General features: G+C 43.9%; 1 long non-coding RNA gene across 4 annotated transcripts; it reads right to left on the bottom strand.

Moving 5' to 3' along the window:
* Positions 1-14,122: 14,122 nt before the first annotated feature.
* LOC136114525 (uncharacterized) lies at positions 14,123-17,733 on the bottom strand. Of its 4 annotated transcripts, none has more exons than XR_011736257.1 (2): positions 16,879-17,733; positions 14,123-15,578 (listed from the first exon to the last, which is right to left on the bottom strand). It is a non-coding gene; the product is annotated as an uncharacterized lncRNA (long non-coding RNA). The 4 variants fall into 4 exon arrangements; XR_011736258.1 differs by having other exon boundaries at positions 14,123-15,565; XR_011736260.1 differs by having other exon boundaries at positions 17,106-17,733.
* Positions 17,734-26,890: the final 9,157 nt, after the last annotated feature.

The raw sequence follows: 26,890 nt of genomic DNA, 5'->3' as shown, positions 1-26,890 counted from the left end.
GAAACCATGAGCTTATTAAATGGAGTATCTTACCTCTGAAAAACCATCAGGAGAACATGTAATAGCTACAGTTGAAAGAAAAAATAATTAGGGTTTTTTTTTGGAAAAAAAATATCTTTAGGGCTGCTATAAAATGGGAAGTACACTATTCCAGTGCAAATCACTAATGGTTAAATTCTTCTCTCAGACTCTCATAAATCAGAGTAGCCCCACTGACTTCACAAACTTGGCAGTTGTCATTGTAGATCCAAACCATGTGGAATCCCTTGCAAATTTTTGTATTCAGATAATGGGATATGTATCGGATGGTATAAGTTTAACATGAACCATAATTAGCTCAATTTGGTATTTGTATGATTCATAATATGCAAGAGAGCCATGTGAGCCAACTGGAGTATTGGTCTTGTTGCTTAGGAATGGAAGCGAAACCATGAAGTCTTTCACTTAGTTCACCTAATTGCAATCAGATAGTAACTACTTTAAGTAATTACCAAACCAGAACAAGCTTGGAGCACTGATCTCTTATGATGGGTTCTGTCTCCTAGTGCCAGGTCTCCAAAGAAGCGATTCTCTTTTACTTCTCTTAAGTCTTGGCCATTCATAATGCTCATCTAGTAATGTTGATGTTGTTAATTGCCTGTCCTGGTTTTGTTAAAAACAAGACCAGTTTTCTTTTAGTGATTTTTCCTTTCAGCTAAGTTCTTCTAATTAACTGCACTTTTCTGAATTTAGCTGCATGTTTTTTGAGACGTTTTTTGCTCCAGAGCTGATAAGGTGAGCAGTGGTATGTAGAAGAGGCCCAGGTTTAGATTTATTGCTATAGCAACCAGGGTTACTGATAAAATTTGCATGTCCCATAAGTGAGAGGGGCGTATTTGCAAGGAGGGGCAGACAGAACATGTGACTAAAACTGACCGAGTATTCCATCCCATCCACATCATACACCCTATAAAAGTAGATCACAAGGGTCTCATTTGCTTTGACTATGGCCAGCATCTGAAGAGGACCCTGGTTGTCATGCCTGTGATCCGAGACCTGGTTCCAGACCCTGCATTCCTGAATCCAGTTCCAGTTTACTGCGGAGTTCAGCCCAGGACGTTTGGGTGCCTGCCCTGCAGCCACTGGAGTGACACCAACTCCGCTGAGGGAATGCTGTGCTACCTTGGGAAATTCAAGATTGGTTTTGTATATTTTGTATTATTTTCTCTATTTATTAGTAGCATTAATAAAGCATTTAAAACTCTTCCAACTTGCAAGTCTCTCTCCCTTTTTCTCCTATTACCTTTCCTTAATGGGGAGGGCAGGGGGGTTAACATAGAGCATCTGCCACGGTTTATTGTCATCCTGCAGTAAACAGTGATATTGCCTTTAGTATTGTCGAGGGTTAGGATTGCGGGGTGACAATCAAACCCTGGCAGATGTATTGTTAACCTCCTCTCCCCGCCACTTCCCCCTTTTGCCCCTCCCTCTCCCCCCTTCCCACTCAGGACAGGCGATCGGGAGGGAAAAAAGGACAGAGAGAAGAGAGTTGGAAAAGTTAAAGATGTTTTACTAACGCTACTAATAAGAATAGAGAAAATAATACAAAATATACAAAACCAATCTTGTAAGTCTCAGCAACTGCAGAGCCAGCACCCGAAGTCCTGGATTAGACTCTGTAGCCAACCGGAGCTGGATTCAGTCTCTCACTAGGCCTCAGTTCGCAGGGACGACCAGCAAGGTCCTCTCCTAATGTCAGCCATGAGGAGAAAAAAAGGAAAAGGGCAAAAGGGAAAAGGGCCGAGATCCTCGTGATCTCCCACTTTTATATGAAGTATTCACGTGAATGGAATGTTATACACCGTTGGTCAGTCTCTCGGTCATCAGTTTTCTCGTTGCCCCTCTCGCGAGATGTCCATCCGTGCTTATCAATAAGTTTGCATTCCATTGCTAGGTTTAACCAAAACATGTGTTGGGTTCTCCAGGAAAATGCAGCTAACATGAAGGCTTTAGCTGACAGGCAAATTCACTAAAAGAGAAACTTGTTTTTAACAAAACCAGGACAAGTATTTTGTATGCTACAGGAGTAGCATTATCTTGCTTACCACATTTACTTAGTTCATTATGTTCTGTGTATGTAGTGGGCAGAGGATCCAGAGGTCATGAAGCCTGATTCTGACCTCATTTACACTGGAGTTGCATCAATAGAATTTGATGAACTTTAATGAAATTATTCTTGATTTATAGCAATGCAGTGTAAGCACAATGCTGAGATCTACTGTAATTTTGTTGATCTGTTAAAATTACATTGTTCATAGAGAGGATGAGAGGGAGCTGCGGTTGACTAATATATATATGTATATTTACACCATGATTCTTTAAAATGGTTGTTCATGCTCAAAAGAAAAAAAAAAATATTCTGCATTCATCAGGGGTTTTCTGGAGATGTTATACTGGTGTCAATGGCAGCAAAATTTAGCCCAGTCTATTCCATGCGTGGAAGTAAAACAACATACAATCAATAGATATATCCTTTTTCCAAAATTCTCTTGCTGTAGAAAATGTCTGTTCCCTTCTGTACTGATGAACAGCTAACTGCCAATTTGCATAAAGAGAAGAAGCCTTTCTTCTAGTTTTCATCTAAGAAACAAGTAGAATAAGCTAAAGGATGTTTTTGTATTAATATCACATAAAGGGTAATTAAACTGAAAATAGATTAATGATTTATTTTTCCGCCAGCAGCACACTAAAATATATGGGAAAATTGGCTTTCAGTATATACAGTAGCTGCTTACACAGAATCATAGAATGTCCCGAGTTGGAAGGGACCCACAAGGATCATCGAGTCCAACTCCTTTCCGTGCATATGACAACTCCATAGTTCACACCATGTGTCTGAGGGCATTGTCTCGTCTCTTCTTGAATACTGACAGGCTTGGGGCCATGACTACCTCCCTGGGGAGCCTGTTCCAGTGCTCCACTACCCTCTGGGTGAAAAAACTTTTCCTAATGTCTCACCTAAACCTCCCCTGGCACATCTTCCTGCCATTCCCTCAGGTTATGTCATTGGTTGATAAAGAGATCGGCACCTACCTTTCCTCCTTCCCTTGTGACGAAGCTGTAGACCATGATGAGGTCTCCCCTTAGTATCCTCTTCTCCAGGCTGAACAAACCAAGTGACTTTAGCCGCTCCTCATACGGCTTTCCTCTCCAAACCCTTCACCAATTTTGTATCCCTCTTCTGGATGCTCTCCAGCAGCTTTATATCCTTTTTATACTGTAGCACGCAGAACTGCGCACAGTACTCCAGGTGAGGCTGCACCAGTGCAGAGTAGAGTGGGAGAATCACCTCCCTCACCTAGCTGGCAATGTTGTGCTTGATGCATCCCAGGACACGGTTGGCCCTCTTGGCTGCCAGGGCACATTGTTGGCTCACGTTCAACTTGCTGTCAACCAGAACCTTCAGATTCCTCTCTGTGGAGCTGCTCTCCATCCTCTTGTTCCCCAATCTGTATGTACAGCCAGGGCTGCCACGTCCCAGGTGCAAAATCCAGAACTTGCCCTTGTTAAACTTCATGCAGTTGGTGATTGCCAAATTCTTCAGTTTGTCTAGATCCCTCTGCAGAGCCTCTCTGCCCTTGAGAGTGTCAACAGCTCCTCCCAACAAGGCCATCTATTCAGCATACCTTCTCCCATGTTTCCCTGCCCCATACAACTTTGTGTGTTTTCCTGTAGGATGAGAAATGCTAGGGACTGATCTATGCCTGTTCTAGAGAGCACTAGTTCCAACATCAGTCAATATGTATTAGCATGGAAAAAAGAGATGACAGAAATCAGGTGCTTTCCACGTATTTTTCTTTCCATTACTGTTTTTCCATTGTTATTCCCTTTTTATGACCTTCACTGGTGATGAATCAACATGAGCTCTCACTGACACCAGGTGCATAGGTAGAGACTCTGAAAAGAACCATGTTTTCTAAATTTCCTTGCCTTGTCACAACCTCTGAGAGCAAGGCATGAGTTGTTTGTTTCCCCCAAACCCCATCCCCAGAGACATTTCCCAGTGATACAAGGCAGCAGCAAAGTCCCACTAATGAGCAAGCAGATTCCTTGCTATTCCTCCTGTATGCAGCACTGTAAGTCTACATGGAACTTCATGGACCAGTAAAGCACAAGATAAACTGACTTTTTCTAATGTCTTCCATGTGGCTTCACTGTTGGTACAAGTATCTGTCACAGATGGAGCAGGAGATGTACCCAGGGGAGGTGACACAAGCTCCCGTGCATCCCCACAGCAGCAGAGTAGAATGTTCTAGGGGAAGTAGCCTCCTGTTTGATGCTCCTGAGATGGAAAGAAACCCTATATAATACAGATCAGAAGCGGGTGAGTTGTGCCCTCATCCCATGATTTCTTTCACCTGTAGCACTTCAGGAAAAGGACTTCAACATGTAATGCATATATCCATCATTGCACTTGGTTAAGTATTTTCAATAAGGTGTTGGGAAGAACCCTCTTGCAGGCCAGGAGAGAGTTACATGTCCATGCTCCAAGGTTTTTCTAAGTCAGTCTCAAACACTAATGTGTTACAGCTTGCGAGGGCGAAAACTCATGGACTCCACACAATCCAATATGAATTCAAGCGAAGCCATTTATTACAGAAACAAGACTCCTTATATATGCAGTTAATTCCTGATCATGCGTCCACGCTTCAAGCATGCATTAGCTGATTGGATATTGTCCATGTTCACGAGCTGTCCACGCACCCGAGTCTCACTGCTAATAGGTCTGTTGATTTACATCTTGTTGAGGTCCTGTTATTGTAGAACTGCCTCACTCCCACAGCAGGTCCTGTTTTCACCTTTCAAGCTGGCCTTGAAATTCCTTTGAGCCTGGCTAGTTCAGAAAAAAATATCCATCTAATAGAAACCCATCCACACAACAACCTCAAGAAAATCCCTCAAATATCCCACAATTCCCCCTTTTTTGTTTTTTAACCAGCCAGGCCTTGTTTACAACGCGCTGAATCATCTTTGAAATACGCTGCAGCATACAACATATGATTAACAACAATGATTACAGTTACATATAATGTAGCTAAGCCTTACATAATAAGATCAAACAACTACCACTTATTTCCAAGCTTTTAAATCATTTGTCAAACCTTAATTCTACTATGACAATCTTATTAATGTGTTGATTTAGTTTGTCTAAAGTACTATGAATAGATCCAGAATGATTAAACAAGTTAATACAACATCTTTCTCTTAAATTCATCACAATCATGTTCTTACGATAACAACAAAAATCTATAGCAACACGATTTTGAAGTGTAACATGCCTAATACCATCAACATCTACTATTAATTGAGTTAGTATCTCAGAAGTTAGATTAGCCTGTTTAAAAGACCAATAGCTTAACTTTGATAGGTCTCCTAAAGCTTTACCAACTGCTAGACTAGGGAGAAGGAGTGCAGTAGATACTATGGTAGGAATGTCTCATAATTTTACCTCATCTTTGCATTGACTGTCTAAGTGTAATATCGCCCTTTTGGCTCTCCTGCTGTTTGCTCAAATTGCCATTCTCCACAGAAGGTACTCCCCCTGCTTGCTAATAGGCTTCCAGATCACCAGGTCTGTGAGCATCTATAACACTGAATTAGGATCCACGGTTTACATCTGAAACAGTCCTCACAACTTATCTCCCCCCTGTCCATATGCATCTGTTAAGTGTTTGTTGTCTTTATTCAGCCATGGCTTGATCCATTTCGCGGGAATCCACTTTGATCCTTGGCCTGTAATGACACAAGCATAACCTTTTTCCCCAGGTTATCAACTGATGTGGCCTTTTCCATTGACCATTAACTAGTGATTTGACCATAACTAACACAGGTTCTTTCTGATTTAGCATGTTTTTGGGTCATACTTGCAAAGTGTTTCATCACAGGGCAAATTTGGGCTGCATCACTTAGATAAAAGTGATTCATCACATACAATGCTTTTGACAATTGGTTTTGTGGTGTTTTCCCTACTTCTCCCCACTTTTTGTTTCAAAAACAAAACAAAACCAAAACCACAAAAACAACAGTTCAGAATTAGATACATGCGTTGGATCGTGACTACATACTCAGAATCACAAATCAAATTTAGAGGTTCCTCCTTAAAAAGCTCTAAGTAATTTAAAGCTGCTCCAAGTTCTGCTAATTGGGTTGAACCTTCAGTAATTTGTACAGAATGATGCCAATTGTTATCTTCATGCCAGACCTCTACAGCTTTATGAGACTTCCCAGAACCATCAACAAAAACTGTGCAAGTATGTAGGATCAGACCAAATACAAGTATGGTCTGTGACCTGATGTTAAAGACTTGCAGGTTCTGCATCAATTTACATTTAAGCATGCCAAAAGCTCTGCTGTTAAAAAAATCAGCTAGTACACTTTACAAGGATGTAGACTGCAAATTTAACTTATACAGCAGCCACCATTTATTACAATATTTCACAAGATCTTCCTTCCTCATATTTCCAAGTGCTTTCCTATGTTTTAAAACACCTCCCAATACCGATATCTTAAGAACATGACTGAAAACAGTTATTCCTGACCCCATTTCGTAAGTAAAAACCATGAGAAGAGGGAGGGAGGGGGGGAAAACACAGGGCTGCTTGGAGCGCAAGTGGGAAAAGTGGGGAGAAAGTTTTACGGTGTACTTATACCACAAAGAAACAATTCTAACAATAACCAGTAAAACAATTAACTCACATTCCTGACAAGCTGCTTGATTTTCAGAGAGGCAATACACAGAAGCATATAATATGTACTGTAAAACCCGCAGATAACACGGTGATAGCAAACATTACCATTCTCTACTGCTAATTTCAACACCAGTGCTTCCTTAACTTCTAAGTTTTCAACCTGTTTATTGATGGCCTCTTGAAGATGGTTAATAAACTGCATGTAATTCTCATTGGGACCCTGATTAATAGTTGCAAATGATTTGGCTGCTTTGTTGTTTTCAGACACCTCTACTATAGCTTGATATGCAAGGTCTGTTGACTGCCTCAGGATTTCAGAAACTAATAGTGCCTGTAATTGTGGTGTGTCAATTAGTGTCTGTTCCAAGAGTTGTGGGATACCTGTCCCTTTCAGCGCGGCCCCATCATTCCGTTCTAAATGATCTATAGCTGTTATATTGCATAGATCTAATTTTGCTTGAGTCTTTCATAGTTTTTATCTGATCTCAGGGCAACATGTACACATACTCTTTTTCCTGTTAACTTAAAAAAAAATAAAAATGCTGCAGATCCTCATCCTCATATGAGTCATCAGATAATGTGGACTTGAATGGTGCTGGAGAATCGTTGGTAACAGAGGGATTCGGAACAGTGCACATTCTCACCAATACTTTCTAGCATCATAATTATTCCTATAACCTGAGTCCCCAGGAGCACCCCCTTTCCCATCACGATCAGCATGACTGCATTGCCGACTGCTGGATTCACTCGCTAATAGCTGATCTGATCTTTCACACAGTTCTGTTGTCCAGTTCTTATCCAGAGACTCCTTCTGCTCTCTCATGGAAGTTGGAGGGTTAAAAGACAGTAAAGGCAGATACAAATTGGTAAAAGGACTGACAGTACACTTGTTTACGACTTTAGCATTCTCAGCTGTCACAGGTTCTTTGGGCAAGTTGTCTGACTCCAATCCTATGGACTTGCTGTTCTCACCAGGGTTGGACAATGGTACAGGAGGCCACACACTCGGCAGTTTTCCCTCCCCGTCCCGGACTACTGAACCATCAGGGGTGCCAAAGGCACAGCAGGGGATGGAATAGGGAGGGTATCAAAGACACGAACCGGGTAAACTTCACAGCGACTTTCAGGATTCTTATCAGACTGCAACGCTGCAAAAATTCCGGCAGCAGCAGACCATTCAGCCTTAAGATCTTTTAAGGTGGTAATTATAAGCTTCCATGTAGTTACTAATGATTTAGCTTCTTTATCTCCACTGCTGACTTTATCCCATAATTTCTGCCCTCTGTCATCCCAAAGTTCAAGTTTTGAGTCACTAATGCTCGTAACAGTCTTTTCAGGTTTTAATTGCTTCAGTGTAGTAATTATCAGTTTCCAGGTGGTTACAAGGCCGAGAATATATTTTTCACTGCGAATGATTGCCTTCCACAACACAGTTCCCACTTTATCCCAAGTCTCTATTTGAAAAGCTCCTAACAGGTTAGCAGGAAACCCATTGCCTCCACACCAAATTAATAGTCTTTTGAGGTTACTCTCCTCATACTTCACCCCTCTCTTAGAGAGAATATGCGAGAGGAGCTGCAGTATTTCTTCTTCTTTAAAAATATTCTGCCCCATCTCTTCTCAATCCCAGCTGCTCACCTCTTTGGGTGTCCGTTGCAATGATATCAGATCCTTTATCCCTCCTCTGTCGCTTCTGTAGCAATCAATCAGGACTCACACAGCCCTCAGACTGTGTCCTGGTCACAGTCCAGCAGGGCCATTCCAGCTGGGGGTCCCTCCCCGCAGAAGTCGTCCACCTTCCATAAATTATCCTTATCCTCACGTCGGGGTCACCACTTGCGAGGGCAAAAACTTATGGACTCCACAAAATCCAATATGAATTCAAGCAAAGCCATTTATTAGAGAAACAACCCTTCTTATATATGCAGCTATTCTCTGATCACGTGTCCACGCTCCCAGCATGCATTCACTGATTGGATATTGTTCTGGTTTTGTTAAAAAACAAGTTTCTCTTTTAGTGAATTTGCCTGTCAGCTAAAGTCTTCATATTAGCTGCATTTTCCTGGAGAATCAGATACATGTTTTGGTAAACATAGCAATGGAATGCAAAGCTATTGATAAGCGCGGATGGACATCTCGCGAGAGGGACAATGAGAAACCAGTGATCAAGAAACTGACCAACTGTGTATAACATTCCATTCATGTGAATACTTCATATAAAAGTGGGAGATCACGAGGATCTCATCCCTTTTTTCCCTTTTCCTTATGGCCAACATTAGGAGAGGACCTTGCTAGTCGTCCCTGCGAACTGAGACCTAGTGAGAGACTGAATCCAGCTCCGGTTGGCTGCAGAGTCTAATCCAGGACTTTGGGTGCTGGCTCTGCAGTTGCTGAGACTTTCAAGATTGGTTTTGTATATTTTGTATTATTTTCTCTATTCTTATTAGTAGCATTAGTAAAACATCTTTAATTTTTCCAACTCTCTTCTCTCTGTCCTTCTTTTCCTCCCAATCACATGTCCTTAGTGGGAAGGGGGGAGAGGGAGGGGCAGAAAGGGGGAAGTGGTGGGGGGAGAGTGGTAAACAATACATCTGCCAGGGTTTTATTGTCACACCGCAATCTGAACCCTCGACAGATAATTGGTGCCCAAGGTGGGGCGAGAAAAAGGGATTAATTTGAAGATTTTTGGCTTCTCTACTGCTCTGATGTACCTTTCAATTTTCTTGGCACAGTGCCAACTCATAGAGTTGTGATACTTGCGCGTCTGTTTGCTTCGGACATTATTTAGTGGTACTAAGGCAAAGTGAATTACATTGATTTAAAGACATAAGTTGTATCAGTTATTTTCTACATTGTGTTCGGTGATTCCTTATCTAAACCCTCGACAGATATTGTCCATGTTCACGAGTTGTCCACGCACCCGAGTCTCACTGCTAATAGGTCTGTTGATTTACATCTTGTTGAGGTCCTGTTATTGTAGAACTGCCTCACTCCCACAGCAGGTCCTGTTTTCACCTTTCGAGCTGGCCTTGAAATTCCTTTGAGCCTGGCTAGTTCAGAAATAAATCTCCATCTAATAGAAACCCGTCCACACAACAACCTCAAGAAAATCCCTCAAATCTCCCACAACAGCTTCCTCAGTAACTGGAAACTGAGCATCTTGCAGAGAAACCTCTACAGGTTAAGCTCTTATTTTTATCATTGCGTGCTGTCGTGGTTGAGATGGACAAACGACATAGACCAAGTTCTTCCAGGATGAAAGTAGTAGATGCTGTTTATTGCCACAAGTGCATAGTTTTACCAATTCATGTGTCTCTTCACTATTGGTTACAAGTTACAGCAGTAACATCTCATTGGCTATTTTCGCTATCATCAGTTACTCTTCCACTCCCTTCCCTCTCATGGGTACACCTTAATATCTCCAGATACTCCTTTAATCCCATCTTTCTCACAGGTAGGTCTTAATATCTTCAAGACTAATTTCTGTTCCCATGCCCTCTGTCAGGGAATCCACGGACCCACGGTACTCCCCCACAATTCCCCCTTTTTGTTTTTGTGCTAAAAAATTGCCTTCATTGTCCGCTGCAGGGCCCTTTGCAGGAGAGAAATCATGCATGGCAACATTAGTAACACAACCACAGCAATCATCAAAACAATCAGTCCCGTTTTCACTACTGATAACAACCACCCTGAAAGAGCCCAACCACTAAGCAATTTATTTAATGAATCCCATCAAAATCTTCACACCCACGTCCTTGAGCTAATAACAAAAAGTCTATTGCAGCTCTGTTCCACAGTACAGCATGTCCTACAGAATCTACATCTAACAAAAGTCCACTTAAAGCCTTAGAAGTTCTGTTAGCTTGCTTAGATAGCAAGCATCCTATTTTGTTAAAGTATTTAAAGCTTTAGCTGTGCCAACACCAGGTACAAGTGATCCTAAAACCCTTAATTCTGATCCCCAAAGATCTACATTATCATCACATTTTGACTTATATATATGCAAAAAGCATTTTTCCCATGTTGTTCCTCTGTGATCTGTTATCATGGATACATTGGGTGTTAAGAGAGTTAATAGTCCCAAAATACACGGTCCTCCAACTGCATTAGAAGGAATTCCTGGTCAGGCTCTATCTCTGCAGATCAAGAATACACCATACGGGAGCTTTTGGTGTCGCTGTCCCACATCATTAATGACACCCCTTGGATTCTTCTGCGAGGCGTTACACCACTGAGTTTTATTTCTATAGTCACCAAGGGTAGCATTAACATTTTGCAGTTTTATCCATTCATGTTCTCGTATATTGTTCTGACACTTTTCACAAACCAGCTGGATACAAGTGTCCATGGGCACAGATCCCAGCAATTCCAGTTCCTGTGGTTCAATATCTGCTTCTGGGAGGCAATTAATCCAAAGTGCCATGTTGGTATTATTACAGTTCATTGCAATGCCTTTGCACGGACCACTATTTTGAAACAGTTATGTGATGCTGTTGTATTCGTCAAGGAGGATGCCAACCAAGCATGTGTGGAACAGGTTTTCCGGAGATGCCATAGTTAGGCATATGGAGTCCTGGACAGTCATGTTGGCTAAAGTAATCCACATGTTAGTCTTTGTCTGTGCAGGCATCCAAGATGCAGCAGCTGCAGCAATCATCATTAGGAAGGCAACACAGGTTTCACATTTCGCGCAGGCAACCATTGCGGCCCTTGATCTGTAGAGACACAAGCATAGCCTCTCTCCCAGGTTATCAATTGGTGTGGCCTTTTCCATTTACCATTAACTAGTGATTTGAACATAACTAATACAGGTTCTTTCTGATTTAGCATGGTTTTGGGTCATACTTGCAAAGTATTTCATCACATACAATGCTTTTGACAATCAGTTTTGTGGTGTTTCCCCTACTTCTCCCCCTTTTTACTTTTGTTTTTTTTTTTTAAAACAAAACAAAATAAAACAAAACCAGTTCAGAATCAGATATGTACGTTGGACCTTGACTACATACTCAGAATCACAAATCAAATTTAGAGGTTCCTCCTTAAAAAGTTCGAAGTAATGTAAAGCTGTGCCAAGTTCTGCTAATTGGGTTGAACCTTCAGTAATTTGTACAGAATGATGCCAATTGTTATCTTCATGCCAGACCACTACAGCTTTTTGAGACTTCCCAGAACCACCAACAAAAACTGTGCAAGCATGTAGGATCAGACCAGATACAAGTATGATCTGTGACCTGATGTTAAAGACTTGCAGGTTCCGCAGCAATTTACATTTAGGCATGCCAAAAGCTGTGCTGTTAAGAAAACCAGCTAGTGCAATTTACAAGGACATAGGTGGCAAAACAAAAAATGAAAAAAATAAATTTAAATTTCACTAATGGTACATATATGACAAAAGGATCATGGCCTATTAAGACTTAAATTCATTCCCTGCATTTCTTGATCAGAGTAACAATTGGTATATCAGTCTGTTAGCATTCTCATCATACTGTCCCACAATAGCCACAGGTTGTTTCTATGTTGTAGCTCTAAAAAGACAAATCTGCAAGTCCAATCCAATGCAGTCAGCCTGTAAGGTTGTCATAAATTTATTCATCAAAGTCTCTAACTCCATTTTGGCTGTCATATTTATTGGATATTGTTTTCCCTTACCAGATCAAAGTCCTGTTTCAGTTCTATCAATGCAGTGTTCGCTTTATTGAAACATTGGCTGTCAATACTAATGGAAATACAGCATTCAAAATTTCCTTGGAGATTTCTCACTTGTAGCAAGTGAGACCCACTGTAGTCCCCCACAGCATGCTGAAATAAAGAAGGTTATATGTGAAAACCCACTATTTTCAACTGTCATGGAAATTATAATTCTTTAGGTCCTGATTTTGCATGGCTTTAAATCTCATTTTTAACAGTGCAATAACACAAAAGTGGAGAGGGGAGGGAGAGGGAAGGGATGAACTTATATGCAACAAATAGTTATTGTTTTTTGTTAGTGAGAGACTCTCCTGCTGAAAAATATAATACTTCATGCTTTCATGGGGTCCTGATTAATAATTTTTAGGCCTAATTTAAAGGTGCAGAGAGCAACTGAGTAGTACTAGTTGCACTCTTTACACAGAAAAACTAACCAGTCCAAGTGTCAGTATCTTGTATAAAATTAATTGGCTCATTAACCTCAAACAAGGTCAAATACAAGAGGCTAGGTGCACACACTTTCCCTCTTTGTTCCTGCAGAAAAGTCAGTCTTCTTGATATCGGGAAAGATTTAAGAGAAAAAGGAAAGATACACAGAGATATAAAAATATCACTAAGTAAACCCAGTACCAAGTGAGAAAACATGAGAAAGTGCTGGAGGGGATGATGAGTGCACTCCAAAATACCCAGGTTCTGTTATTCCAAAGCAGGTTATGATGAGCCTTAAAAACATCTTCCAGGGAAAGTCCTCAGCCTGCTAAAATCATAGACACTCATGGTACCTGGATCTCACCTTCAAACCCCATAATACTTATTAGAGCCTGTAAGAGCTCAGGCTTACTTTTCTTGGGCTTTTCTTAGGAAAACAATAGATAGTCAAGCTGAAAAGTTACAGCAAAAGTATGAAGCCACTCTGCATTCTTAGGAACTTCAAGAATTAGGTAGTGGATGCAGTTAGACATACCTTTTATGCCAGAACCTTCCCCATATATAACACAAAATTTGTTATGTAATCTGTTAGCACGTAAGTTGCTGCCCACCAGGTGCAGAGAGGAGCAACCAGCCTGTGCAGCGGGTGTGGCAGCTTGTGCAGCAGGGTGCACTTGTTGCTTGTCATTCCCTCCAACTTATTGCCAGCGTCCCAGACTGCTGATGACCATGGTCGCCTCCAGAAGGAGAGCTTGTCTCAAAAAGACTGTGACAACGCAGACTGAGGTTCTGTCCCGAACGGTGGCTGTTCAGGTCTCTGGCTGCAGGGAGTGCCAGAGCCTGCTGCTGCCGGGGTAGGGAGGCCAGCACTCTACTTGTGTGAGGTGCGAGTAGGTGCAAGATCTGCTCGACATGGTTGGGAAACTTAAGGAGGAGGTTGAGACGCTGAGGTCCATCAGGGAGTGCGAAAGGGAGATCGACTGGTGGAGTAACACCCTGACGTGCCAGTCGGAAAGGCCCCAGGGAGGTACCCCCCAAAAGGAGATGGACCTCCTGCCCTCTCGGACAGAGGCGGAGGTCCTGAGACAGCCCCACCTGCAGGGGAGAAACAGGGTAGTTTCTTGAGGCCCGGCGGATCAGCGGAAGAATACAGCCGACTCCATGGGAGTGATAAGTAGACTTCAACTTTATTGCGCAGCTACCGTGATATTTAAACAATCCCGTAATTAACTACTTGAATATTCTATATACTTATACTCTATTTGTTCTTTCTCTAAATGTTGATCCCTCCCCTAGTTCCTGGCTTTGTTGAAACTGTTCCTCATACCGCACATTCTTTTGACCGCAATGTTTACTCTGTAGCTTCCTTATCTCAGTCAAGGGCACTATGCCCTTGCCACGTCTGTCACGTACACACTTTAGCTAAGTAGCTATGCTAAGGCCTTAGAGGCCTAGTCATGCTACGCTAAAACGGACTCTCCATTAACAACTCTGTCGAGTCCTGCCACTTCCCAACATCTCCCCCTTTTTCTTTTAATATCATCAATGCTTTACTAGAGAGGCTTTTTTCAATAAATTGCATACAAATATGCTGCAAACAAGAAAATAAGCAGAATATAAGAACTACAATCGCTATTAGAAAAACAAGTCCTACTATTATCAGCGGTGACATTTACAATTTCTGTGGCTGGACTCATAGATACTAATAGGTCTAATTCTTGCGGCGAGCTTACACTACTATTTAAAGCGAGTAACATACATTCTAGTTTGCAAGAAGCATTAACAAAAGGCAGACTACAACTACTATTCCTAAGTTGACCAGTACAATTCTGTATACAGTTGCTATAGGCAGTCTCATTAAACCATCCTGCTAATTTGCTGGGTAACTCATCGCTATCTATGGGTACACCAATCAAGCATGTTCGAAACGGGTCCCTTGCTGAGGCAAGACTAAGGCAAAAGTCCATGTTACCCGTTCTATTTGCTCACGTTACCCATACATTATCGTTCTTCAAGATTGGAGGGCTAGCTATGAGGAGTCCGCAGGTGCAGAGGATGACGCAGAGGCGATATATGGCCGAGTCCATTTCGCAGGAATCCATTTTGATCCTTGGTCTGTAATGACACAAGCATAACCCTTTCCCCAAGTTATTAATTGGAAAGGACCCTCCCATTCACCAGTAACTCCATTGCGTATTTTGACCTGACATTGATTTTCTCTAAGGTCTGTCAAGTGTCCTTTTAAGCTTGTTCCATGACGAATCATAGGTGGAATGTCGAACCCTTGCGGAAGGCGTAAAAAGTTCAAGACATATAATGCTTTGCTTAGTCTGTCATGTGGAGTAGTACAGTCAGTTCCCCCTTTTTGTTTGTCAAGCTGATGCTTGAGAGTTCGATTCATCCTTTCTACCAAGGCCTGACCAGTAGGAGAATTTGATATCCCTGTCATTAGTGATCCCACAAATGGTCCGGACCCAATTCAGATCACCCACTAGTTTCACAAAATGCACATTTTGAGTCAACGGAATCTCATGATTTAACAGACTGTGAACTTATCGTATCATATAACAAAGACCTATCAAAATTGCAACATGATTAAACAGATACCCACAAAGAAAACAGGTTAATAAGGAAAGCATCTTGCAGACTTTAACAAGTTTTCTGACCTGTGTGTTATCAGTTAAGTCTCTCTCAGGTTGTTGAAGTTCAAATCGCCCCGCCTGTAAAAAAAAACTGTCTGAAAAGATTTAATGATTTCTTGTCCGAGTGCTTTCCTATGTTTTAAAACACCTCCCAATACCGATTTTTTAGGAACACAACTGAAAACAATCATTCCTGACCCCATCTTGCAAGTAAAAACCTTGGGGGGGGGGGGGGGGGAGGCGGGGGGGAAGCAAAGGGCTGCTTGCAGCCTGAGTGGGAAGAGCAGGCAGAAGGTTTTATGGCGCACTTAAAAACAACTAGTGAAACAATTAACTCACATTCCTGACAAGCTGCTTGATTTTCAGAGAGACGGTACACAGGAACACCTAATATGTACTGTAAAACTCGCAAATAACATGCTGATAGCAAACATTAGCATTCTCTACTGCTAATTTCAACACCAGTGCTTCCTTAACTTCTAAGTTTTCAACCTGCTTATTGATGGTCTCTTGAAGGTGGTCAATAAATTGCATGTAATTCTCATTGGGACCCTGATTAATAGTTGCAAATGATTTGGCTGCTTTGTTGGTTTCAGGCACCTCTCTCATAGCTTGATATTGCTGACTGTTGGATTCACTCGCTAATAGCTGATCTGATCTTTCACACAGTTCTTTTGCCCAGTTCTTATCCGGCGACTCCTTCTGTTCTCTTGTAGGAGTTAGAAGGAGAGAAAGCGGTGAAGGCGGACACAAATCAGTAAAAGAATTGATATTACACTTATTTACGACTTTAGCATTCTCAACTTTCACCAGTCCTTTTGACAAATTATCTGACTCCAGTTCTTTGGACTTCTTGGTCTCTCCAGGGTCGTGTGATGGTACAGGAGGCCATCCACTCGGTAATTTTCCTCCCTCTGCCCCAGACTGTTGTATCATCGGGGGCGCCGAAGGCACAACAGGGGATGGAGTAAGGAGGGTATTGAAAACACGAACTGGGTAAGCTTCACAGTTATTTTTAGAGTTCTTATCAGGCTGTAACGCTGCAAAAATTCCAGTAACCGCAGCCCGCTCAGCCTTAAATTCTTTTAAGGTGGAAATTATAAGCTTCCATGTAGTCGCTAATGATTTAGCTTTTTTATCTCCATCGCTAACCTTATCCCATAATTTCTGCCCTGTATCATCCCAAAGTTCAATTTTAAAAGCTTTCTCAGCTTCTGTCGGGTAGCCGTTAGTTCTACACCAAACCAACAGTCTACGTATGCTACTTTCTTTATATTTAAGTCCTCTCATAGAGAGAATATGCAGGAGGATTTTAACTATAGCTTCTTCCTCAGAGGATATATTCTGCCCCATAACTTCAGTCTTCCCTCCTCCTGCTCCCAGCCGCTCACCTTTCCCGGGGCCTTCTTCAACAAAATTTATCCGCGGAACGTCCGTACGTCTCCATTCTTCTACATCAAACAGCAAATCGGGGTCCTTAAAAAACCCTTTGAGCCTGCCTGTTGCTACTAGGCCAGCTAGATGCTTTAGGCAACTAGGCTCTACTCCCCGCTTTTCCAAAAAGCGCTGTAATAAGTCCAGGGCTACTTCCGAATCCATAATAAAAGAAATTTATTACCTGCCTACGTGGCGATATCCTGCAGCTCTTAAGCGTGCCTGTAGCCCTGCAGAGACGACAAGCGGAGGACGCCTTGCTTAAGTTCCTCGCTGTCAGGCTCCTGAGTCAACTTAGGACACTCAACACATCCATCGCTCTTGCCCGCTGGTAGCTGCTCCCAGCATCTCTGTCCTGGCTGTCCGTCGGGTCCCTGTTCGGGCGCCAAATGCAGGGGAGAAACAGGGTAGTTTCTTGAGGCCCGGCGGATCAGCGGAAGAATACAGCCGACTCCATGGGAGTGATAAGTAGACTTCAACTTTATTGCGCAGCTACCGTGATATTTAAACAATCCCGTAATTAACTACTTGAATATTCTATATACTTATACTCTATTTGTTCTTTCTCTAAATGTTGATCCCTCCCCTAGTTCCTGGCTTTGTTGAAACTGTTCCTCATACCGCACATTCTTTTGACCGCAATGTTTACTCTGTAGCTTCCTTATCTCAGTCAAGGGCACTATGCCCTTGCCACGTCTGTCACGTACACACTTTAGCTAAGTAGCTATGCTAAGGCCTTAGAGGCCTAGTCATGCTACGCTAAAACGGACTCTCCATTAACAACTCTGTCGAGTCCTGCCACCTCCCAACACCCACCCTTGTCACTCTCGGGCAGAGGTAAGTGACCTAAAAGAAGACGAGGGTTGGAAGCGTATTCCAGTTCGGTATCACGGGCAGCCCCCCTCCCTGCCTGCTTCGCCTCCCCAGGTGCCCCTCCGTAATAGGTTTGAGGCCCTGGATCTTGAAGAAGAGGTAGGTGAGGAGGTGGTGCCAAGCCTGCCTACAAGATCACGTAGGAAGAGGCAGTTGACTACACAACTTAAGACTGCCTCTGATGAGAAAGAAAGAAGGGTGATTGTAATAGGAAATTCCCTTCTGAAAGGAACAGAGGGCCCAATATGCAGGGTTGACCCTCATCTTAGGGAAGTCTGTAGTCTACCTGGAGCCCGGATCAAGGATATTGCTAGAGAGCTCCCCAGACTGGTGCACCCGACAGACTACTGCCCGCTGCTGGTCTTCCAGACAGATGGGGAGGAAGCTGCTTCCCGTAGTCTGAGGGGAATGAAGAACAATTTCAAGGTCTTGGGAAGGATGGTGAAAGACTCAGGGGCTCAAGAGATCTTCTCTTCACTCCTTCCATCTTCAAGTGACGATGTGGGGTGGAATGGGAAAATTCAATCTCTAAATGGTTGGCTCCAAGACTGGTGCTACAGGCAGGGCTTTGGTTTTTTTGATAATGGCTGGTTTTATAAGACTCCAGTCTGGACAGTGTTACGCGGGAAAGGCTTATCTCGCAGGGGCAAAAGGATGCTGGGGCAGGAATTAGCTGGGCTCATTTGGAGAGCTTTAAACTAGGCTCGAAGGGGGATGGGGTTGTAGCTGGGCTTGCCCCAGTGGGGCAGCATTCTAAAACGGATGAGGACCGGATGGCCTCCTGTGCCCCTAGGGAGAAATTGGCGTGCTCTGCTCGCTCCCTGAAATGCCTGTACACCAATGCGCGCAGCATGGGGAATAAGCAGGAGGAGTAAGAATCCTATGTTCGGTTGGGAGATTATGACCTGGTGGCAATTACAGAAACGTGGTGGGACAGTTCACATGACTGGAATGTGGTCATGGATGGCTACGCCCTTTTCAGGAAAGACAGGCCAGCCAGGCATGGTGGTGGAGTTGCTCTCTCTGTGAGAGAGCAACTGCAACGTACTAAATTCTGCCCAGGAGTGGATGAGGAACGAGTTGAGAGTGTATGAGTCAGGATCAAGGGGCAGGCTGGCAGGGGTGATACGGTTGTAGGTGTCTATTATAGGCCACCAGATCAGGCTGAGGAAGTTGATGAGGCCTTCTATGCACAGCTGAGAGTGGCCTCACAGTCACAGGCCCTGGTTGTTGTGGGTGATTTTAACTTCCCTGATGTTTGCTGGAAGGATCATTCAGCCAGCCAGCCACAGTCCAGAAGGTTCCTCCAGTGCATTGATGATAACTTCCTCATGCAGATGGTGGAGGAGCCAACTAGGAGAGGTGCACTGCTGGATCTCATCCTCACTAACAAAGAGGGTCTGGTCGAAGCAGTAAAGGTTGAGGGCTGCCTGGGTTGCAGTGGCCACGAGATGGTGGAGTTCAGCATCTCGTGTGGCAGGAACAGAATAGCAAGTAGAATTGCAACCCTGGACTTTGGCAGGGCTAACTTTGGCCTTTTCAAGCAATTGCTGGGGCATGGGCAAGACTGCTTGAAGGAAAAGGGGCCCAAGAGAGCTGGATCGCATTCAGAGATTGCTTCTTCCATGCTCAGGATCAGAGCATCCCCGCACGTAGGAAGTCAAGGAAGGGAGCCAGGAGGCCTGTGTGGTTGAATAGGGATCTGTTGAGTATGCTCAAGCAGAAGAGGAGAGTTTACAGGTCATGGAAGCAGGGGCTGGCCACTTGGGAGGAATATAAGGCTGCTCTTAGAGGATGTAGGAAGGCAGCTAGGATAGCCAAGGCCTCCTTAGAATTACAGCTGGCGAGAGGGGTCAAGGACAGCAAAAAGAACTTTTTCAAATACATAGCAGATAAAACTAATACCAGAGGCAATGTAGGCCCACTGATGAATGAGGTGGGTGCCCTGGTGGTGGAAGACACAGACAAGGCAGAATTGCTGAATGCCGCCTTTGTCTCTGTCTACTCTGCTGGAGGCTGTCCTGGGGAGCCCCGTACCCCTGAGACCCCGGATGAAGCCAGGTCAACAGAGGAGTTTGCTTTAGTCGATGAGGACTGGGTTAGGGAGCAATTAAATAGTCTGGACATCCATAAATCCATGGGTCCAGATGGGGTGCATCCGCGGGTGCTGAGGGAGCTGGCTGAAGTCATTGCTGGACCACTCACCATCATTTTTGCCAAGTCTTGAGAAATGGGAGAGGTGCCTGAGGATTGGAGGAAAGCAAATGTCACTCCAGTCTTCAAAAAGGGCAGGAGGGAGGACCCGGGTAATTATAGACCGGTCAGCCTCACCTCTGTCCCTGGGAAAGTAATGGAACAGCTTATCCTTGGTGTCATCTCAAGGCATATCAGGGATAAGAGGGTCATTAGGGGCAGTCAGCATGGCTTTACCAAGGGTAAGTCATGCTTGACCAACCTCATAGCCTTTTATGAGAATGTAACAAGGTGGATGGATGATGGCAGAGCGGTGGATGTGGTCTACCTTGACTTCAGTAAAGCCTTTGACACAGTCTCTCACGGCATCCTCACAGCTGAATTGAGGAGGTGTGGTCTAGACAATAGAGTAGTGAGGTGGGTTGCAAACTGGCTTAAAGAGAGAAGCCAGAGAATGGTGGTCAATGGTGCGGAGTCCAGTTGGAGGCCAGTATCTAATGGAGTGCCTCGGGGGTCAGTACTGGGGCCAATATTATTCAATGTATTCATTAACGATTTGGACGAGGGAATTGAGTGTACTATCAGCAAGTTTGCTGATGACACTAAGCTGGGAGGAGTGGCTGACATGCCAGAAGGCTGTGCTGCCATCCAGTGGGACCTGGACGGGCTGGAGAGTTGGGTGGGGAATAACCTGATGAAATTTAACAAGGGAAAGTGTAGAGTCCTGCATCTGGGCAGGAACAACCCCAGGTTCCAGTATAGGTTGGGAAATTACATATTAGAGAGCAGTGTAGGGGAAAGGGACCTGGGGGTCCTGGTGGACAACAGGATGACCATGAGCCAGCACTGTGCCCTTGTGGCCAGGAAGGCCAATGGCATCCTCGGGTGTATTACAAGGGGAGTGGTCAGTAGATCGAGAGAGGTCCTCCTTCCCCTCTACTCCGCCCTGGTGAGACCCCATCTGGAATATTGTGTCCAGTTCTGGGCCCCTCAGTTCAAGAAGGACAGGGAACTGCTGGAGAGGGTCCAGCGTAGGGCAACAAAGATGATTAAGGGAGTGGAGCACCTCCCTTATGAAGAAAGGCTGAGGGAGCTGGGTCTCTTTAGTTTGGAGAAGAGGAGACTGAGGGGTGACCTTATTAATGTTTATAAATATATAAAGGGTGAGTGCCATGAGAATGGAGCCCGGCTCTTCTCAGTGGCAAACAATGACAGGACAAGGAGTAATGGGATCAAGCTGGAACACAAGAGGTTCCACTTAAATTTGAGAAAAAACTTCTCAGTGAGGGTGACAGAGCACTGGAACAGGCTGCCCAGGGAGGTTGTGGAGTCTCCTTCCCTGGAGACATTCAAAGCCCGCCTGGACACATTCCTGTGCGACCTCACCTAGGCGTTCCTGCTCCAGCAGGGGGATTGGACTAGATGATCTTTTGAGGTCCCTTCCAATTCCAAACATACTGTGATACTGTGATTTTCACCAAAAATGTACCTGTGGGTTTTGGGCTTTTTGACAATAATTCCTTTCACCAAGAAGAGGTGATGATGTGCTGTGATAACTTATCCAAGGAAAACATGCATGTCATGACAAGACAGTGAGTTACCCACTATCTGAAATGGCAAAAAGGGAGCCCGCAGGCAAGTGGGATTACTGGCTGCAGAGCCCTCAGAAAGGTCGGGGGCTAATGTCATATATAATGTGGTAGGAGCTGCTAGATTCACTGAGGTGAAGTGCTGTTACAGACTGGTACTTTATGGGTCCTGCTTGGCTTGGGATGTTAAGCCATGACTCACAGGCAGAGGAGAATACATTGATCTGAGAGATCCATGCTTCTGAAAGGTGCTTTGGTAAAGTACCACAGCAAAATGCACTTAAAATTCAGAGCAGGTAAATACAAATACTTTTGCTCTGTACCCCCTGTACGTCTGTACTAGTAAAACTGCAGTCACAGCATTATAAAATCACAGGAACAAATTCTGCTCCTAATCAGCATGGCATAAATCTTGATTATACCTCAATGTCCAGTGGAGCTATTTGAGATTTATGCAGGTTTAAGTGAGAACATAATTTGGCTAATAGTGCCAAGCGATGGAAAAAAAGTGGCAAAAGTATACCAAAACTCAAGATTGTTGTGTTTTTTTGGCATTTGGGGATTTGTTTTTGTTGCAGATGAGTGATTTAGGGTCCCACTTGCCACAGAGCAATGTATAGAATGCTTAAAGAGAAGTACGACTCAACAGAGTTCGATGGCAAGGTTCACTCTGTTACTTACTGCATGGAGGAAATATGCCAAAGGGGACTGGGTGACAGTGGTTTTAGAGTGATTTCTATGGGGACAGGAGATGCAAAAGGGTCACGAGGTTCAGAATGTTTTCTAAACTCCTTCTCAGAGGAGTCTAGATGTGGCTGGATCCAAACTTAGCCTCAGACTTGGTCAACAGTTCGTGTCTAAGAGACATGGAGTGTAAGGGAAAACAGGTAAATGATTATATAATTATTATGGCCAAAGGATTATATGTGCACACCTGATTCTTTATATCACTTGGCTAGGTTTTCAAAGTTTCAGCATTCTGCATCTCAACCTGCTCACCTTCCCTCTAGGGGTCTGCTGCCAGGTCACTCTGAAGTCTGGATCCTAAGTCTCTTGAAGTAAATTCTCAGACATCAAAATTCGTAGAAATGAATAATTAAATGGACTAGTACAGCAGCAGGGTCAGCTTGAGCTGAGCACAGAAGTCCCTGGGTAATTTTACCCTTACAGACTATTTACCTGCCCTTCATGTGATTATTCAGTCCAATAGTAATATTTGATTCTGGAGACTTCTTCCTTCTCATTGGATTCTTTCACTTCTTCTCAGTGAGGGTGACAGAGCACTGGAACAGGCTGCCCAGGGAGGTTGTGGAGTCTCCTTCCCTGGAGACATTCAAAGCCCGCCTGGACACATTCCTATGCGACCTCACCTAGGCGTTCCTGCTCCAGCAGGGGGATTGGACTAGATGATCTTTCGAGGTCCCTTCCAATCCCAAACATACTGTGATACTGTGATACTGTGAAGTGACCCCACCATCCATGAAGTTATTCTTGGCTTCATCTACAGGTCTCATCCATAGGGCAGAAACAATTAGCTCTTACTGTTAATGTAAGCATTTTCAACTATGGAACAGAGGAACATTTAAAAATTAAGACTTCAAATAAGGAATCAGTGTAATAAGGTCATTTTGTGTGCTGAAGATGCTCAGACTTCATCATGGTGCTTATAAATACACACAAGGTGATTGACTGTACTTTCAGCACACTCTTTGCAATGGTGCTGATTTCTCATGGATGTAGATCACGGTTACATCTTACACTGTATGCAGGAAAAGATAACACAAGAGAAAAAATCTACCTTACAATTCCTGGGTAAACGGGAATTAAAAATGCTGATAGCTGACCCTCAATAGTAACAGTAAAGTCCAACAGGGAGTGATAGACCATAAATAGCCATTTTGATCATGTGTCCAGATACTGGATAAGAGGAAAATCACAAGCTTGTGTGGGCTACTGGTTGGACAGAAGTACTAAGCAGAGCCATGCTTAGCATCATTACAGCAGCCCAGACAGATTCACAATTGACTGTTCTCATCCATCCAAGGAAAAGACAGGCTCTGTGCCAAAGGGGCTTTCCATCTTTGACATTTCACAGCATGTACCATGAGACCGTTCAGGGCAGAGAATGGGAAATTTATTAGCAGTGGTTGGAAGAGTTTAGACTTTAGAGTTAGTTGCTTTCCACTGCATTTCTGAAAGTCTTGGAGCACCAAACTTGTGCTGAATGTTATCTCCAAAGAGCTGATCAAGAATGCATCTGTGGGGAATTCAATGTCAAATACATTAAAAGTTACAGCAAAGAGGAGAAAAACTGGCCGTCCCCATGTAAGAGTCAGTCCGAAGATGGAACAGTATTTGCCTGAAACACAGTCATCAGGGACTAGGAGAACTGAGGCCCTGACAGAAAGAACAGATGGACAATGATTTGGAGAGAGGCCTGAGGAGAATTGTGTTGCACAGGTCTCTCCAACCTGGGGGGCTACCGATAACAATGGCTGCTGTATGGACTTCACCTGCTGCCTCAGCCAAACTAGTCCCCGCCTCCTAAAAGGGATTGTTATACGGGTCTCTCTGACTCGGGGACAATAACTGCCGTCCAGAAGATGGATTCTCACCTGCTACCTCAGTCACACCTGTCCCTCACCTCCTCCCTGAAACAAAGGCCAACGAAGAAGAGCATGCCCAGAAGCTCACCAAGGGTCCTGAGGTCACCCAAAGGACCAGAAAGAGACTCCTGATTGTGAGGCCACGCAGTCACAGATGGGTCCTGGCAAGCAGAGCGAGGATTTTTCAGGCCTGCGCAGTTAAGCCTGGATTGCGAAACAAAGGCGGAGATTGGCCTCAAACAATGGGAGCAAGGGGGGGTGAAGAAACATAAAAAGTGACTCCCGAATGGACACCGTTAAGATCTTCCCACCAGAGGATCCCGGATCATGACGCAAGACCGGCAGGACTCTACAGGACCAGAGACCAGAGGAATGCCTTTGGAACTCGTCTGGTGGTAACCAAATCCTCATTTCCACCTTTTTCTTTTCTTTCCCTTTTTCTTTTTCCTTTCCCCTTTTCTCTACTCTCTCTCTCTATCGCGTGCCACTTAATGGGCAAAATAATAAAGTAACTGATTGAATTATAACCCCTTGGCATTTTGGTTGCCTTAATTTTGCTCTTCGAGATCAAGGTAAACGAACCATCACGAGTCCATCACCAAATGGACCATGATACCCCATGCCTGCGGAACAGACCAGGCAAAGTGGGCATACTGCAGCAAGCTAGCTGGATGCAAGCTAGAGATCATGAGAAGCTTTCCAGGAATAAGGATAGTGAAGCCCTGGAATGGCTTACCTGCAGAGAGCCTTGTACAGAGGGATGGTAACAAAAGTAAGCGATCTTGTCACAGCAGAACTTGGTGAGCTCTTGAGGGTCTTTCCAGATTTGCAAGTTTTCACGTTTCACAGACATTAAAACCGTACAGATATCAGAGTCATACCATGTTAATAGTTACACACTTCATCTTGAAGTCAGATCAGAAACAGAAAGCTCATTTCAGAGAAGTTTCCCAGAATGTGTGTGCTTGACTTCAGCATATCTCAGACATCTGCGTACTTGGAAGGACCATGCCGTACCTCTGCCTCCTAGCAATATACTGAAATACTCCTTTTCCCTAGTTTCTCTGGAGTTACTAGGTCTCTCCTTCTGTGCTCTTCTGTGTCCACACAGGCTTCAGCTAGCTTGGACCCCCAGTGCAAGCAACTTCAAACCTTTGGCTGCGTATTGGGTCTGTCTGATATGGAGTTAATTTTCCCCATAGCAGCCCTCATAGTGCTGCACTTTGTATTGGTAGCTAGAAAGGTGTTGATAACACACTGATGTTTTGGGTGTTTTGACTACTGCTGAGAAGTGCTGGCACAGCATCAAGGCTGTCTCTCCAACATCCCCCCATCCACCCCCAAAGGCCAATAGGTTGGAGGTGGGCAAGATCTTGAGAGGGGACATAGCCAGAACAGCTGACCCAATCTGACCAAAGAAATATTCCATACCATATGACGTCATGCTCAGCAACAAAAGCTAAGAGAAAGGATGACGGGGATATCCATTATTAATGCATTGATCTTTTGGAGCAACCTCTATGCATACTGAGGCTCTACTTTCCCAGGAAGAGGCTGAACATCACCTGCTGATGGGAAGTAGAGAATAAATCTTTTTGTTTTCCTTTGCTTCCATGCGTGCCTTTGCTTTTGCTTTATTAAACTGCTTTTATCTTGACCCATGAGGTTTTTTTCATCTTATATTCTCCTTCCCATCCTGAGTGATAGAGCAGTTTGGTGGACACCTGGCAGCCAGTCAAGGTCAACCCAACACAAGCTGTTTATTTGGTATATCTGGAAGAGTGTTTGACCTGGACTCTGTACTCCCCTACAACTTAACAGGGACAAGAATTTGTTCCTGTGATTTTATAATGCTGTGACTGCAGTTTTACTAGTACAGACGTACAGGGGGTACAGAGCAAAAGTATTTGTATTTACCTGCTCTGAATTTTAAGTGCATTTTGCTGTGGTACTTTACCAAAGCACCTTTCAGAAGCATGGATCTCTCAGATCAATGTATTCTCCTCTGCCTGTGAGTCATGGCTTAACATCCCAAGCCAAGCAGGACCCATAAAGTACCAGTCTGTAACAGCACTTCACCTCAGTGAATCTAGCAGCTCCTACCACATTATATATGACATTAGCCCCCGACCTTTCTGAGGGCTCTGCAGCCAGTAATCCCACTTGCCTGCAGGCTCCCTTTTTGCCATTTCAGATAGTGGGTAACTCACTGTCTTGTCATGACATGCATGTTTTCCTTGGATAAGTTATCACAGCACATCATCACCTCTTCTTGGTGAAAGGAATTATTGTCAAAAAGCCCAAAACCCACAGGTACATTTTTGGTGAAAATCACAGTATCACAGTATGTTTGGAATTGGAAGGGACCTCAAAAGATCATCTAGTCCAATCCCCCTGCTGGAGCAGGAACGCCTAGGTGAGGTCGCACAGGAATGTGTCCAGGCGGGCTTTGAATGTCTCCAGGGAAGGAGACTCCACAACCTCCCTGGGCAGCCTGTTCCAGTGCTCTGTCACCCTCACTGAGAAGTTTTTTCTCAAATTTAAGTGGAACCTCTTGTGTTCCAGCTTGATCCCATTACTCCTTGTCCTGTCATTGTTTGCCACTGAGAAGAGCCGGGCTCCATTCTCATGGCACTCACCCTTTATATATTTATAAACATTAATAAGGTCACCCCTCAGTCTCCTCTTCTCCAAACTAAAGAGACCCA

The sequence above is a fragment of the Patagioenas fasciata genome, chromosome W (genome assembly GCF_037038585.1).
Source record: "Patagioenas fasciata isolate bPatFas1 chromosome W, bPatFas1.hap1, whole genome shotgun sequence".
Lineage (NCBI taxonomy): Eukaryota > Metazoa > Chordata > Aves > Columbiformes > Columbidae > Patagioenas > Patagioenas fasciata.
The sequence above is the reverse complement of the archived record's forward strand: the minus strand, read 5'-3'. Positions and strand labels throughout refer to the sequence as shown.